The sequence below is a fragment of the Pteropus vampyrus genome, unplaced genomic scaffold, assembly GCF_000151845.1.
Source record: "Pteropus vampyrus isolate Shadow unplaced genomic scaffold, Pvam_2.0 Scaffold78, whole genome shotgun sequence".
Classification (NCBI taxonomy): domain Eukaryota; kingdom Metazoa; phylum Chordata; class Mammalia; order Chiroptera; family Pteropodidae; genus Pteropus; species Pteropus vampyrus.
In genome coordinates, this window is record NW_011888859.1 from 2,956,508 (window position 1) to 2,967,401 (window position 10,894).

A 10,894-nucleotide genomic window follows, 5' to 3' on the forward strand; every position below is an offset into this window, starting at 1 on the left:
TTTTATATACTTATGATGGACACTAAAATTAAAAATAAAATACCATCTGTAATCACTCAAACAATAAAATACTCAGGTGTCAATCTAAGAAAAATGTACAAGAATTTTATGCTAAAAAATTACGAAACGTTGATCAAAGAAAACTAACTAGGGAGACATACCTTTTCATAGGTTAGAAGTCTCAACATAGTAAAGGTGTCAATTCTCACCAAATCAATACACAGGTTTAATGAAATTCCTATCAAAATCTCAGCAACGAGAGTGATATCAGATATTTCTAGTACTCAGTAATCATCCTCGTGAAAAAAAACATTAATTTAAACAATTATTCACTCTTGGAAATACCTTCATGAGAGATAATGAATTCAGATGAGAAATTACCGACATGGGTGAAACATAGAAATAAGAAAAGATGTTTTCAAATGGTAGGAAGGATAGTTTTACATTATCCACTTCACTCTTTTCCCAAACATGAGCAATGCCGCACAGAGATACCCTACACATGGAGGAAGGAGAGTAAAGTAAACAACAATCCTGACCATGGACCCAAGTACCAGGCCCATCCCAGTGAACCCTGGTTCCAGGACAGCCCCACAGCTCCAGGCTCCAAGCTGGTGCCTGCAGTCCAGGCTCCAGGACTACCCTTGAGCTAAAATGATCTCCATAGTGCTAGGCCAGCACTGATGGCCTCCAATCCAAACTTGTAGTCCCAGGATCCAGTGGAATTAGAGTCCAGAGCCACCCAAATGGACTTTTGTGCTGTGCCAGCCCCTCATCACTTGCCCAAGCATTAGGTTAGCCCTCATGGACCCAGGCTCCAGGCTCACCCTCATGGACGAGGCATTATATAATAACAAAAGAGTCAATTCATCAAGAAGACATAAAAACTATAAATAAATGTACCCAATCCTAGAACACCTTAATATATAAAGCAAATATTAACAGAATTGAAGGGAGAAATAGACAGCAATACAATAATAGTATGGGGACTTCAATACTCAACTTTCAACAATGGATAGATCATTCAGACAGAAAATTAAGAGAGGAGAGTTCCGGTCAAGATGGCAGAGTAGGGAAACACTGAGCATGGCTCCTCCCACGACAGCATTAATATTGCAACTAAATTATGGAACAGTCAACTTGGAGAACCATCTGAAGACTAGTTGACCAGAACTCCTATAACTAAAGATATAAAGATAACTAAAGATATAAAGAAGATGCCACATTGAGACTTATAGGAGAGGTGGAGACACAAAGCAGGTTGGTTCTACACCCGTGTGCATCAGCACTGAAGGTCTCCCTGAAAAAGTGAGGGAGGGCTCCAACCCCGCGCCAGTGCTCCAAGCCCAAAATTCCAGTGCCTGAAAGAGGAGTCTCCACAAAATCTGGCTGTAAAAATCAGTGGGGATTCCGACTAATCCAGTAAGATGGAAGACAGCTGAAAACACAGATGTCCCCTTAAAGGGCTGGCACACAGACGCACTGGCTCGCAGGCACTCACCTTGGGCTCCAGCGAAGGTGAAGGGACAGCACCTCGGGAAGTTCCAGAGACATACAGGAAAAGATTGAGTTATGTAGCTTCAAGACGAGGTCTGGAGGGACAGTGGCCACTGCCATTTTGTTGAGCCCTCCTCCTGTGCAGCCTGCAGGTGGGCGCCATCTTCCTTGTATTGAGCCCTCCCCCCACACGGCCAAATCTGAATCCACATTGGCCAGTGAGATCCACGTTCCACCCCGTGACTCCCTGAGACCCCGCCCCACCCAAATGGCAAATCACGTGTGGCAATTTCATTGCGGGACAACCAGCCCCATCCCACACTCCCAGCAGGAGGTTCTTTTTGACAGTAATTAATAGGCCTCAGCTCCAGCACCTAGGAGACACTTTCAGTGGTGGGCAACCAGCCCTGGCCCGAGATGCAGTATTTCTTGAACAAATCTCAGAGGTCTGAAGGCCCCAGACAGACAGCAGCTGGCCTCAGTATGATCTGAGACTTTTGCAAGTGGCCATAGGCTCAGCACTGGCAACAAATCTGAATCTGCACTAACCTGGGAAATACCACTTGTCCCTTGACTTCCTGGAAATCCACCCCATCCAACTCACACACCCCAAGGTTCTTTCAGCTGCTGACACTTCCCAGCAGCCAGCAGGCAGCCTCAGGCCTGGAGGTGCCCTGGGACTTTTGCTGAGCTGCCCCAGGCCGGGTGCTCCTGGCAGCCAGCCTTGGTTTGCCATATGGACTCTCCCACATGCCTTCAGGTCCAGCACAGGCAGGGACCAACCACAGATAGCTTTGTGGCTTCTACCAGTTAGCCCTGGGTAAGAAAAAGAAATAAAAGGCATTCAAATTGGAAAGAACAAAAGTGAAATAGCCTCTGTTTGCAGATGACATGATTTTATAGGCAAAAAATTCTAAAGACGCCACCAAAAAACTATTAGAACTAATGAATGAAATCACTAAAATTGCAGGATACGACATTGAAAAATCAGTAGCATTCACAGCATATGCTAACAATAAATTATCTGTAAAAGAAATTAAGAAAATAATCCCATTTACAATAATATCAGAACAATAAAATACTTAGGAATAAATCTAACCCAGAAGGTAAAAGATCTGTACTTAAAACTCTAAAATATATTTTTTTCTTTTTTTTAGGCGAGGCAACCCATGGTTGACCTCACAGATTGCAAGGATCTTGCCAGTTTACAATCCCTTATTTTTTTATTATTATTTTTTTATGCCTACAGCACCTGGTCTTCCTAGGTGGTCTCCCATCCAAGTACTAAACAGACCTGACCCTGCTTAGCTTCCAAGATCAGACGGGATCGAGCTTATTCACGGTAGGATGGCTGTAGACTTAAAACTATAAAATATTAATGAAAGAAATTAAAGGCACAAATAAATAGAATATATCCCGTGTTCATGGATTAGAAAAATTAGTATCGTTAATATGTCCAGACTACCTAAAGCTAACTACAGATTCAATGCAATCCCTTTCGAGATTCCAATGACATTTTCCACAGAAACATAAAAAACAATACTAAATGTTATATGCAATTACAAAAGATCCTGACGAGTCAAAGCAATCTTGAGCGAAAAAGAACAAAGCTGGGGACATCACACTACCTGATATGTATTAGGCGTAAGAATAGACATATAGACCAAGGGAACACAGTAAAGACCCCAGAAATAAATCTATGCATTTAGTGTCAGTTGATCTTCAACAAAGGTGCCAAAAACACACAATGGGGAAAGGGTAGTCTTTTCAATAAAGGGTGTTTGGAGAACTGGATATATGCATGAAGAAGAATGAAACCGGCCCCTTATCTCACACCACAAACACAAATCAACTCGAAATGGATTAAAGACCTCACATAAGACTTGTAACTGCAAAACCAACAACAACAAAAAACATAGGGAAAAAGCCTCTTGACATTATTAGTCTAAGTGCTGATTCTTGGCTAAGATCCCAAAAGTAAAGCAATTAAAGCAAAAAAAGACAAATAGGATTATATAAAAATTATAAGTTTTGCACAGCAAAAGAAATAATTGTGAAGACAAAAACATATGAAATGAGAGAAGTGAAGACAAAAACATATGAAATGAGAGAACGTTTTTTGCAAATCTTACTCCTGATAAGGGGTTAATACTGGCAATATTAGGATGAGGCATCTCTCCAAGACAGTGCATTTTTAGAGTGATATTTCTTTAGTGTGGATGTGTAAGTAAAGAAAATCTCACACGATCTACTCTGATCAATAGTTTGTAATGGTGGGTGAATATAAGAGTAGACACTTAAATTCCAGCCAAAGTTTTGGAGGTGTGAAATGGAGAATTTTGTGCATAATGTGTAAAATCGAGATGCGTTATGTGATTACTAATGAATAAATTTGACTTCACTTATGGATTGGATGATACATTAAGGTAATGGATTAGGAATGTGAAGAAAAGAGCCTTTTCATTCTGGGCTCATTCTCAGGACTGACAAACTATTGAGCAAGGAGAAATATAAAATCATCCTCAGTGTGCTATGCTTCCCAGGATGCTGTTATGCAGCATGGAACAAAAGAGTTTTCCAAGTGCAAGAGCCATGCAGAGAGGTGGGTCACGGAAACTGCCCAATGTGGGGATTTTCGTGGGAGTGATGTGCTGAGGAGTGCCCTCGGAGGAGGGGCATGGGTGAGCAGCAAAGGGTTGGAGGAGAAGGCTAACTAGCAAAGTGATCTGGATAGAAACTAGCTCCGATCTGACCTTAAGGGCCACCCTAGAGTACACATTGCATCACAGAGTTGTTCCTATCTTAAGACAAGTGAAATGAACTTTTGTACCCTGTGTAAATGTGTTATTGATCACTGGTTGCTGTGGGAGGGGTGGAGCAGGAAGACAGCTTCTCCAGAGAGACAGCTGTCATTCAGGCAAAGGCCAGTCTTGGAGAAGGAGACAGTTGTGGTTAGAAGCCAACATTTGCCAGGGTTTCTGTCCATCTGCCTGGAATAGGATTTGATCAGTGTACTATTGACATCAAACAGAGTCCCTGTCTTGTGCTATCAGATCCTCTTCATTTTCATATTAAGTTTACTATATAGAGGAACAGTCACAATTTCTGAGCAAGCTTCCAAGAGGCAAGTTAGGGTGATGGACTCTAGTCCCACTCTGTAATTGGTTCTATGGCCTCATGACGCATCATCTCCCTCCTCCACCACATAGTCTAGATTCTTTCTGCCTCACTCACACTTCTGCTCTCTGATGCCCCAGACAGACATCTCTGAGCTGTCCGAGCACCTGGTTAGCATACACTTATCAAGCCAGTTGCCACATGGCGCTTTTACGGAGCAAGTTAAAACAGGGCATGAGAATATCAACAGATACCCCAGTGGATTGTTTCTTGCCAAACATATTTTTCCCTCTCCCATCATGTAGCAGCGATCCTATCCCCTAGTAATTATCGTGGTCAGTAATCCCTTCCAGTGTGGTAGATCCTTTCAATGACTGCTGGTCTCCAAGCATGAGAAACCCAAAATAACTAGGTGGCAGCTATAGTTTTAGGTTTATTGGGATTCTTACCCTGTCCCAGGTAAAAGCAGGACCCCCAGACCCACAGAGCCTGAAGTTATAGAGATAGGAAACACGAATTCCCAAGTGGATCACTCGGAGTGATGGTGAGCTGGGCTAGCCTTATGTTCACCCCTCGGTTCCACGACCTATGTAATTTAGGCTGTGACAGGGCACCATATAATGACCACTGTGTTTTTAAAAGTACATTATATTCTGAAGGATGGCACTCTAACCTTACAGGGCACCTTCTACCAGCAGGTGCCTCAACTGCACCTTAAAAGGATCTCTCCAAAGTTCTTTCATGCCAGTGGCTTCTGAATCTACAGAACACAATGGAACCACACATGCCCACTGCCTCACTTCCTAGGCCATACAGTGGGCTGCTTGTCTAAAATGAATGTCTTAACTCAGGCTGCTATAACAAAATACCATAAACTGGGTGGCTTATGAACAACAGAAATTTATATCTCACAGTTCTGGAGGCTGGCAATTGAGATCAGGCTGCCGGCATGCTGGGGTTCTGGAGAGAGTCCTCTTTTGGATTGCAGACTCCTGACTTCTTGTTGTATCTTCACATGAAGGAAGGAGAGTAAGCTGGCTCTCCGGCCTCTTATAATGTCACTAATCACATTTGTGAGGACCCCACCTTCATGACATAATTACCGAAGGCCCCACTCCCAAATACCATCACCTTTTGAATTAGACTTCAACATACGACTTTTGGTGGACACAAATGTTTAGTCCATAACAAGCATTGTGTGGGAGTCCATGCATAGACTAGGCATTCTGTGAGCCCTTGAATGGTAGTGCTGGCTGAGCTACTATAGGCAAGAAAGGCAAATCCATATGTGCGTCCTTGTCAATCTTTGTCAGGATGAAACATTGCCTTTTCCCAGATGGCAGGTGTTCAACCCAGTCAACTGGCCAGCAAGTGGCCGCTCGGTCTCTTGAAAGCATGATGCCTGCTTGGGACTCTGCACTGGTTTTTGTTACCAGTGGACAAGACGTCCAGCAGCAGCAGTAGCTTTCAACCTTGGTAAGGAAGCAAAGGTTGTGGGCCCATGGTTAGCCTCCATCTCTGCCACCACGATTTCTCTGTGCACTCATTGTGCAAGCCCTGGGGTGGTCAGTGACAGAGGCTGACATCCTCACACATAGGTGAGACTGTCAGTAGCAGTCTAATTTGGGTTTAAAATCATATAACAGTCCAGCCATTAATGAATTAAGTTCAGGTATTTTCTTCCTCTGACAATGAGAAGACCCCCCTGAAGTCAAGGTAATAATGCAGGAAAGCAGCATAGGTGTCTGAGTCATGTGTTTGTGCAATTTTCTTGTGCCTACTCGAGCTGCATGAGCTCAATCTTGGATGTACCACTTCCATTTTACAGTGAATTGCTTCTGGACCACCGTAAACTTATGTCTAACACTACCCACTTCCTGATGGTTAGCTCTGGCTGCAAAGTAAGCTGATACCCCACAGGTAAACGCTCTACGATAGTTCGTATCTGCATACCTGGAGCTATTTTTTAATGATGATTTCTTTCTCTGTTACAGATAGGATGGTCTTGGTCCAGAACCCTAGAGATCAATGCTATGACTCTCATACAGGAGATTGTCATAGACTCTACATTGTTTCTTTCTATATTGTAGATATCTCTACTACCATGGGATCTGCTAAGTCATATGGCCCAAGCAACAGAACTGCTTGTACCACAGTCCATTCTTGCTGCAGAACTCATTCTTTTTATTGGCCCCGCTTAACACTGGGAGCTTTCCTTGTCATTCAATGAATGAAGTCAGAACAATCTTCCCCAGTATAGAATATGTTGCCTTGAAAACTTGAACATGCCCACCACGCAAGATGCGTCTTCCTTACTGATAGAAGTGCAACACATAATACGTTGTCCTTTGAATGAGATATTCTAGCTTTCTCCAGGAAATTGGACCCCAAATATTTCACATATTTGGCAGGAAACTTTGTAGAATTTATCTTTCATTTTCTGGTGTTCCTATATCTAATTGTAGCCCCCAGAGCACTTGTCACTTCTCATTTATCAAGCTCCTATTGCTTGTTATATGATAACATTGATATAATGGACCAATATGATATTCTATGGAATGTTCAAATGGTCTGGATCACTTCTGACTATACTGTGTCACATAGCAGGAGAATTAAGTTTAGACCTGGGGCAAGATTATAAATGTTATTATCATCTATTGCATATAAATATAAACTGCCTCTGATCCTCTTTCACAATAGACATTGGAAAATAATGCAGTTATCTAGCTGAAGTCTACATACTTGAGGCTGTGATCTGTTCTGGTAAAAATACGTCGAACACGGCATGTATAATTGAGCTTATAACTTGGTTACATTTGCAAGAATCTAGTTCAGGAGCCAAATTGGCAAATTTCATGGGCACAAGTGGGGACCATTACCCTCGTACCTGAAAGTCTTTCAGGGTGACAATGCTCTCTACCATTCCCCTTGGGTATAATATTGGCTTGTATTTACTATCTTTCCTGAAGGAGGCAGCTCCAGGGACTTCTACGTGGCCTCTCTTATTATAATAGTTATTACTGGTTAAAGAACCAACATGAACATACTTCCAGCTGCTAAGTATGGCCATTCCAATTATATACTTAGAAACCAGAGGACATGGACCATTTATCTCTTGACATGTATATGCCCCTACCCTATCCGAACACAGGGTAGTTCATAAGATTTGGGGGTGGTTCCTGGAAATCAGTAACAATTTGACCCTGTATCCAATTTCCCTTGGGAAAAAAAAATGTATTTATTGTTGGCTTCTCATGGATCCCATCTCTGGGAACATCATTTTCTATTAGCAGTCTCCAAAGATTCATGGCCAGCACAAGCCCCAGGACGCCATTCTGCTCACCGCCCACTATTTTGTTTGTGACTGTTAAGTGCTGCCATCTGGTCTCAGCCAGTCATTCAACAAGGCCACCCTGGTTAGGGATGGAGAGCATAACCTCCTGGCTAAGTGACTCTTATTTAGCTGAGTACAATTTTATGAAAAAAAGGGGGGGGGGTGATGCTGTTAGCTGCATGAGCTCATTGTAAATGGAGAATAAAAGCTCTGGCCAGGTGAACATATCTGGGCAGGCTTCCACAGCATCCGCAACAGCAACTTTGTCACTAAGATCATAACTGGCTAGATATCTGGGCACCCTGCTCGCCTGGCAATTTTGTCCCTTCCCTCTGGGCAGAACTGCCAAGACGTGCTCAGCAGAAACTTCACTCTCGGCAGAGTATTTATGACTTCCTAAAATATGTGACTGGAAACATTAACAGACCATATGAAGGAATTACCTAGAAATACAGGTGTGTTGGTTTTTTAAAGAGAAAAGACAAAAGTAATGCCCAGATTGTGATTTACAAGAGCTGGGACCTACGGAAATTTTACCCTCCCTCTTTCATGGGAGAGGAGGCTGTGACTCGGCCAAATCCCTCAATCGATTTGACATGGCACAGAGTTTAGGCCTAAATTATCCTTTGCTTACGGTACTTGATTCTCAAAAGTGACTTTCTAGTGCTTTGCCTTTAAATGCAGATATTGTAAAACCTGATCTGATTATTAAAATCATGGACCTGTTATACTTGTGTAAGTATGATTTTAAAAGCTAGAAAAATTTTTTTGGAGGGGGTTGGTTTTTATTTGTTTTTTTGCATTTTTTCCTCATAAAGGTGGAATTACCTCTCTTATGGTGATTCATATTTTGAGGAAATCAAATTCAAGTCACATGGTATGACGAAGGACTTTCATGCATGTAGTTAAAACTTGGAAATCTTGAAATTTCTGGGAGATATTGATGGTTCAGGGGGACTAAGCAGGATATTTGAAACGGACTTTTGTGATAGGCAGAATAATGGCCATGTTCTACGCCTTGGAAACTGTGCATATGTTACAGACGGGGATGAAGGGCAAGGGGAATTCAGGTCACAGGTTGAACTCATGTTGCTAGTCAGTTGACCTTAAAATAGAGTTTCCTGGATTATCCAGGTGGGCCCAATATAATCATAAGGGTCTTTAAGAGTCTGAGGAAGGCGTGACTAGAGAAGAAAGGTGTAGAGAATTACGACATTGTTGACTTTAAAGATGGAGGAAAGAGGCCAAGAGGTGACCTAGAGCGGGCAAGGAAATATGTTCTCCCCTGGAGCCACCAGAAGGAGCACCATCCTGCTGTCGCCTTGATTTTAGCCCAAGCAAACCTGCATCAGACTTATGACCGCCACACTTATCAGAAAGCATATTTTTTTAAACTACTAAATTCGTGGTCATTTGTTACAGCAGCAATAGGAAACTAATACAAGATTGTTCTAGAAATCAGGAATACACAATACCTATGCCTTTTGCTAATCCCTGTGGTCTAGGATAATTTTTACTGCGTCCGTGTAGGAGTCTTGACATACTTGGTGGCTGCAGGATGGAGAAAAGAGGATGAAGCTCAGCATGTAAAGTGAAAACTGGGGGAGAGAGAGGAAAAAAATAATACGTTGTTTGTGTAGACATTAATGGAGGAGGTACGAATCAAGTTCAAATCCAGGCTAACTTCCTCTAACCAGTGAATCCAAAATAAAGGCAATTTATTATGCTATTTCAATATTTTCTTTGTTCAGTTTTCACAGAAAAATTTTATGCCTTTCAAGGAACTTATGAGCCACAGGTTGTAACATTTATCACCTGTGAATTTTTTTTAAATCTCTAAACAAAATGTGGGAATATGCAAGTCAAATTTTATAGACCAATAAAAACATTGAAAAATAGAAATATCTCTACACTAACAAACTTGTAAGCTGAGGACCATTAGAGAAGACCACATCAATTATTGTTGAAATGGATTTCTCAACAGAATTAGATCTTTTATTTAGAAATAAAAACATCAGTAATCTAGAATAAATTATTTTGTGAGTGCCACCAGAGGGCACTATATCCCTTGCAGAAGATAAAAGCCTGGCCATCAGACACTCTGGATTTTTTTCTTTGAGGACACATATTATAGGGCAGAAAATGAACACCAACAGTATATTTCCATTTTTTCCATGTCATTTTACTAGATATATTTTACCTTGTTTTTATTTTTATCTTACAAGTCAACCTCAAAAAACATAAAGCAGGAGAAATGAGCCATGACACGTTTTTTGTTCAGTTTAGTCCAAGAGAGTAGGTGACAGAGAATAAAAGCACAATGAAAGTGAAGGTATCATTTCCGCATTAACATCTTGCCCCCCAAACGCCATGCAGTGCTAAAAGTCACATCTCCAGCATGCAAGCACATTAAAATGTACGGTGATTTAAAATTCTGGCTTTTATTATGGGATACTAAGTGTCTCCATGCGGCATGCTTCCCCTTTGGACTTAAGGTAAAGAAATATCAGTACAGAACAGTTAAGTCTCCCTATTGTAAAAAAATGGAAGAACTATTTTTTTTTTTAATGTAGAATCCATGTCTAACGTTTTCTCTGTGGTCTGTGGTAGTATGCAGAAAAAACGTGCAGAAGAGACTAGGAAATTGCTTCCCGACTCACAGTATAGAGAAACATGTAGCTGTTCCAAATCTTCTTTTTTCCCAGTTATCTATTACAAAAGCCTAGGGGGGCAGTCACCTCACATTTCTAGGACTTGATTTCTCTTATGAAATAATTATGCAAAAAATTGGAAGGGAAATAAATGGAGAAAAACAACCCAATCGAATATCATATTCTATTAGACTGAAGAAGAGATTCAACCTGAAACTTCACTTGGATATGGCAGCTTTTCAATATATAGTGACTTTTGAAATGTCATTCTCTGTACTTAAATTACTCACTAAAT

General features: G+C 41.4%; 1 protein-coding gene and 1 pseudogene across 1 annotated transcript in view; one reads left to right on the forward strand and one right to left on the reverse strand.

The window, feature by feature from the left end:
* Window positions 1-10,894, forward strand: part of OPRM1 (opioid receptor mu 1) — a 159,764-nt gene that overhangs the window by 74,157 nt on the left and 74,713 nt on the right. The gene's annotated exons all lie outside the window — the stretch shown is intronic.
* On the reverse strand, window positions 2,738-2,856 carry LOC111741467 (annotated as a pseudogene).